General features: G+C 40.4%; 1 non-coding gene across 1 annotated transcript; it reads right to left on the bottom strand.

The window, feature by feature from the left end:
* Positions 1 to 522: 522 nt before the first annotated feature.
* TRNAR-CCU (transfer RNA arginine (anticodon CCU)) lies at positions 523 to 595 on the bottom strand. Its single transcript has one exon. It is a non-coding gene; the product is annotated as a tRNA-Arg (tRNA).
* Positions 596 to 6,952: the final 6,357 nt, after the last annotated feature.

A 6,952-nucleotide genomic window follows, 5' to 3' on the forward strand; every position in this document is an offset into this window, starting at 1 on the left:
TCTAGATGAAATAATCCTAATTTCACTAATCTATCTGGGTATTGTAGTTCTCCCTTCCCATTTATTAATTTTGTTGCCCTCCTTTGTACTCTCTCTAGTTCCATTATATCCTTCCTGAGCACCGGTGCCCAAAACTGGTCACAGTACTCCATGTGCGGTCTAACTAGGGATTTGTACAGAGGCAGTATAATGCTCTCATCATGTGTATCCAGACCTCTTTTAATGCACCCCATGATCCTGTTTGCCTTGGCAGCTGCTGCCTGGCACTCGCTGCTCCAGGTAAGTTTATCATTAACTAGGATCCCCAAGTCCTTCTCCCTTCTCGCTTTAAACAATTAAGATGCTATATTTTTCGGCCCCACACAATTGCATGTTAACACTTCTCTCAGTACATGGAAAGGATCGTTGTAAAGGGTAGAGGTTTTGCAAGAACTAATTTACAAAGAAACAACACAATGAGAACAGTTTACACCTGCACCATCAACCTTCCATGAGAAGCTGTTGGAAAGGGAAATCAACACGCACCCCAGATGGGACTTGAACCCACAATCCCTGGCTTAGGAGGCCAGTGCCTTATTCATTAGGCCACTGGGGCTTGATATACACACACGGTGTCACTTTGGAGGGAGTTTCCACTGTTTAGGCACATCAGGGGCTCTCCAAAATCAACATGAAGTCCCCTATTTATTCCATCAAATTTTGCATCCAAAAAGTCAAATGCACTCCTTCCCTTCTGAGCTCTGCCATGAGCCCAAAAAGTAGTTTTCCCCCACATATGGGGTATCGAGATGCTCATGAGAAATTTCAGAACAAATTTTGGGGTACATTTTCTCCTATTACCCTTATGAGAACAAAAACATTGGTTTTGAATTAAAATTTTTATGAGAAAAAAGTTAAATGTTCATTTTTTCCTTCCGCATCCCAAAAACTCCTGTGAAGCACCTGAATGGTTAGTAAACTTCTCGAATGTAATTTTGAGCACCTTCAGGGGTTCAATTTTTAGAATGGTGTCACTTTTGGGTATTTCTTATCACACAGACCACTCAAAGTCACTACAAATGTATTGTAGTCCCTAAAAAATGGTTTTGTAAATTACCGTATGTTGATAAAATGAGAAATTGCTGGTCATCTTTTAACCCTTAGTGCTTCAAACAAACAAAATTATTTTTTTAAATTGTTCTGATGTAAAGTAGACATATGGGAAATGTTATTTATTAACTATTATGTGTGGCGTAACTCTCTGATATAAAGGCATAAAAATTAAAAGTTTGAAAATTGCTACATTTTCAACATTTTTGCCAAATTTCCATTTTTTTCACAAATATACGCAAGTCATATCAAAGAAATGTTACCACTATCATGAAGTGCTATATGTCACAGGAAAACAAACCCAGAATTAGTGTTATCCGTTGAAGTTTTCCAGAGTTTTTACCACATAAAGTGACAGAATTGTAATATTTGGCCTAGGGATGAAGGCAAAAACTGACTTGGGGGCTGAAGGAGTTAATCGTCTCACTATAGGATTCAAGTTGACCTCAACAGAGGTAGACAAAAGTCACTTGCAATGGTGGTTTTACACTTGCAACAAGTCGCATACATATGTCATGGTCTGCTGGCAATCCCATCAGCAGAGCATCCTTCAACATTTTATAGTCTTTGTCACTTTCATAGCAATGAAGCACAGACTCAAAATGATGGTCACACCCCCCTCATGGTTACTTCTCCTTGCTATCAGTGTCCTGTAGTAGCTTAGAAAAATATTTGGATTTGAGAGTCCTCAGTGGATGATACCTTTTAATGGCTAACTAAAAAGATGGTAACAAACTGCAAGCTTTCGAGACTACTCAGGTCTCTTCATCAGGCATAGAATAATACAAAATCTGAAGAATCACATGTTTATACACAACAGGGCCCAAAAATAATGCAATAGATAAAACAAGTGAGGTGAAGCAGAACTATCATTATGGGAGAGGGATAAGCAGTTGTGGCCGTAAATAGTACAGTAGCTTATACATTTTGCTCACTCTTGCAGCCAACCCTTCAAAATTATGACTTTACCGTATCTCACGCACATTAGCATCAGTCTTATAGCCAGTGCCGGACTGGCCCACTGGGACACTGGAAAATTCTGCAATGGGTCCTGGGGCTTTGGATGCAGAAGGGGCCTGCTGGTGTCAACTGAATGTACGTGCTTGGACGCACATTAAGTTGAAATGTATTGCCCCTTTGCAATAGGCCACTGACCTAGCAAAGGCAGATGGCTGACTTGTTTACACCTGTTACAGGCTGCGCATGACAGTGACATCGCCGGTATATGATGTCACTGTCTCGGACCACCGGCGATGGGCGAGCTCAAATCATTCACCGACCTAGCTCCACATTTTAACATGAGTGCGCAGGATTTAAGAAGAGGATAAGGCACAGGGAGTGCAGGCAGGTAAGAGGGATTTTTTTTGTCTTTCTAATGTCACTGTGGATGCGTCATACCCTGGGATCAGGCCAAGAGTCCTAGGGGGCTCAGCCAGGGACAATGGACATAGGCCCCTAAGCTCCTTGGCCCTAGATAAGGCCCACAGGATAGGCCCCCTGGCCCTGACAAGGCACCCTGGCTAGGCCCCTTACCATGGCTAGACTCCTTTGCCCTGACTAGGCACCATAACTAAGCCTTGCACTGGCTAGGGCCCCTGGCCCTGGCTATTCCCCCTTGCCCTGACTAGACCCCCTGGCCCTGGTTAGGCCCCCTTGCCCTGACTAGACCCCTTTGCCCTTGATATGCCCCTAGCTCTGGCTTGTAGAAGTCAGCAAAAAAGTAGGGAATGTACTGTGGAAGAAATTACCTTTTTTTTCCTGCAGAAACAAGTCCCGGCAGGAAGAAGTGATGTCTGTGCAATATGAAGAAAAAAAGTGAAAATAAAGGAGTTTACCTGAAGACATTACTGGAGAGTCACTGTATTAGATGTACATGCACACTTCACACTATAAAGAGAGCTCCAGTGTATAATGTCCCCGTGATCCCTATATTACATGTACACTATACACTATATACAGAGCTCCTGTGTATAATGTCACTGTCACTGGTGATCCCTGTATTACCTGCATATTGACACTATATACAGAGCTCCTGTGTCTAATGTCCATTGTGATCCCTGTATTACCTGTACACTATATATTATATACAGAGCTCCTGTGTATAATTTCACTGGTGATCTCTGTATCATCTGTACACTATACACTTTAAACAAAACTCCTGTGCATACTCTCACTGTCACTTGTGATCCTTATATTACTTGTACACTGACAGTATGTACAGAGCTCCTGTGTATAATGTCACTGGTATCACTATAATACCTGTACACTGCCACTATATACAAAGCTCCTGTGTATTATGTCACTCGTTATCTCTGTATTACCTGTACACTATACAGTATATCCAGAGTTCCTGTGTATAATGTCACTTGAGATCCCTGTATTACCTGTACACTGACACTATACATTATACTGTACACTATACACTCTTGTGTATACAACCCCTGGCAAAAATTATGTAATCAACGGCCTTGGAGGATATTCATTCATTTGTTTAATTTTGTAGAAAAAAGCAGATCACAGACATGGCACAAAACTAAAGCCATTTCAAATGGCAACTTTCTTTCTTTAAGAAACACTGAAAGATATCAAGAACAAAAAATGTAGTAGTCAGTAATGGTTACTTTTTTTAACCAAGCATAGGAGAAAAATTATGGAGTCACTCAATTCTGAGGAAAAAATTATTAAATCATGAAAAACAACCAAACAAAAAAACACTCCAATGCATCACTAGTATTTTGTTGCACCACCTCTGCCTTTTATAACAGCTTGCAGTCTCTGAGGCCTGGACTTAATGAGTGTCACACAGTACTCTTCATCAATCTGGCTCCAACTTTCTCTGATTGCTGTGGCCAGATCAGCTTTGCAGGTTGGAGCCTTGTCATGGACCATTTTCTTCATCTTCCGACAAAGATTTTCAATTGGATTGAGATCCGGACTATTTGCAGGCCATGACATTGACCTTATGTGTCTTTTTTCAAGGAATGTTTTCACAGTTTTTGCTCTATGGCAGGATGATTTATCATCTTGAAAGATGATTTCATCATCCCCAAACATCCTTTCAATTGATGGGATAAGAAAAGTGTCCAAAATATCAACATAAACTTGTGCATTTATTGAAGATGTAATGACAGGCATCTCCCCAGTGCCTTTACCTTACTTTTTTAACCAAGCATAGGGGAAAAATTATGGAGTCACTCAAGTCTGAGGAAAAAATTATGGAATCACCCTGTTAATTTTCATAACCAAATCTAGCACCTGCATCAAATTAGATCTGATCGTTAGTCTGCATCTAAAAAGGAGTGATCACACCTTGGAGAGCTGTTGCACCAAAGTGTACTGACATGAATCATGGCTCCAACACGAGAGATGTCAATTGAAGCAAAGGAGAGGATTTTCTACAAAATTAAACAACTGAATGAACATCCTCCAAGGCCAGTGATTACAAAGTTTTTGCCAGGGGTTGTAATGTCACTGGTGGTAATATCAGTGTGGTTAGTATTGTCATTTTTAATCATGATCAGCATTGTAGCATTTGGTCACTATGTGGTGGTAATATGTGGTCTGGTCACGGTATGACTGTATTTCTCCCTTGTATGTGGTATTATTCCATCACTATGTGGTGGTAATATTTGGTCTTGTCATGGTGTGGCTGTATTTGTTCCTCCTATGTGGTAATATGTGGCATGATCATGGTGTGATGGTATTTGTTCCTTGTATGTGGTAATATGTGGTCTCTTCACAGTGTGGTGGTATTTGTAGGTGGCATTATTTGGTCATATGGTGTAATATGTGGTCCAATCATTGTGTGGCAGTATTTCTCCCTTGTATGTGGCATTATTGTAACTTCTTTTAACTAAAGAACACCTTTAATGCAAACTACCGTAATTGTACATCGCAATTATGATATGTGCACAGTAGATGTACAGGAGCTGCCTGTTTTACAGCCGATTCTCCAATATAACGGGGATTATGGGGTGGACTCCTAAAGTGAACTACCCCTGTGGGCCCCAAACAGCCCAATCCGACCCTGCTTCTTGCTACATCTGACTTCACACTTCTTTTCCTACTAGGGACTCAGCTCATGGTTTGTTCTGGTGTGACAAGTTCTCTGCCCCTATCGTACTCTCATGCAATTAGGCTGGTCTCATCCATGTAAGATAAACAATACAGACTGTATCCCAGGCTGTAGCTTTTTTAAAAGCACTTACTGTGGCCCTCACACCTTAATAGTCATATTAGTTCTTGAGCTGATCCACTTCAGAAGTCTAAATTAATCCATGGTACAGAAACCACTTTCTGATGAATGTAGACAACCAACATGTTTTATTAAAATATATATATCACAAATAACATGATTAAACACATGTCCGAAGCGCATTAATTAATATGGCAAATACTTTTGCAGTGTTCTTTTTTGTAAGGGTCGCACAGGCTGAGGTACTTTGACCCAAACACCATTGAAAACAGCTCCTCTGTGTGTGTCATGTTGTTTGCTGTAGATAATTCCAACTCAAGCTGTATACCCTCAGATGATACAGGATCCCTTTAAGGGGTATTCCTATCTCCAAAATTAAGAGTGAAGAGTCGCCGCGAGTGTGAGGATCTTTGGGTGTAGCTGGATTGAGCTGCTTAAATGAAATTATCAAACCAGAAACTGAAGCTCGAGGGAGATAATTTGCATATTTCTGGTGCATTCTTGGAAGAGTGGAGACTTGAAAGCTTTATTTTATGCAATGAAAAACAAATTAATTATGAAATAATTATAGAATGTAATTTTCTGGATTTTTTTTAGTTTAATAAGATTTTATTGGTTATATATAACAAAACATAACATAAAAACCATTTTTTCATTTGGGCCACACAGGGTCTCATTGCATACAATAACCAGAGAATTATAATACCGCTCTTGTATATCCAAATTGATCACAGATGCATTTAAGATAATTTATACACTATACTCTTTTCTCTGCATTATGTTAAAGATATATCAAGTAGAAAAAAATAGACAAACGAGAAATTCTATTAGATATAAAAGTAGGAAGAGTGAGGAGAAGAAGAAGAAGAAGAAGAAGAAGAAGAAGAAGATCATGCAAGGGATAAGACAAAGGGAGGACAGGGTGGAGAGGAGTAAGAGGGGGTGTGGAAATTTTTAGTTCCTATTTTCCCTATTCAGAAGGATAAATAGTGGGGATCAAACAAGTGTCTAGGAGGGGTGACCAAATCAATAATTTCCAAGTACTGTGAAGTCTTTTCTCTTCAGGAAAATAAGGAAAATAATTCAGGTGAGTTCCTAAAGAGAATCCAGGGCTGCCACAACAGAACAAACTTTATGTTGTCACCTCTGGCTTCTGCTGATAGATCTTCGATTTGACAAATATATGAAATTTCGTCCTGCCATTCTGAAACAGATGGAGTGACAGATGTCCGCCAGTGTCTGGGTATTATTGTACGTGCTGCCGCCAAGCCGAATCTCAAAGGCTGTTTCTGTGTACCTATAGGGCCTGGGAGCATAGATAAGAGGGCAATCTGGGGGGGAGGGAGTGATTCTTTCCCCTGAGATCTTACAATATGCGGTAAATGCCCCATCCCAAACAAAGGTCTGATTTGGCCACAGTCCCACCAAATGTGCAACGTCGTGTCCCTCTCTGTTCCACAACGCCAACACATCCAGCACCGAAGGGAAGATCACATGTAGCTTTGTTGGGACCTGATACCATCATGTCATGTCAAGATCTTGTAATTCCTTTCTTGAACCTACCCATCCCCCGACATCTTGTGCATAAACAAAAATGCTTTTTGTATCTCCTCCTCAGAAAAGGTAGTATACAGTTCAATCTCCCATGCATGCACAAATCCGGGATCC

The sequence above is a fragment of the Ranitomeya variabilis genome, chromosome 5, assembly GCF_051348905.1.
Source record: "Ranitomeya variabilis isolate aRanVar5 chromosome 5, aRanVar5.hap1, whole genome shotgun sequence".
NCBI classification, from domain to species: Eukaryota; Metazoa; Chordata; class Amphibia; order Anura; family Dendrobatidae; genus Ranitomeya; species Ranitomeya variabilis.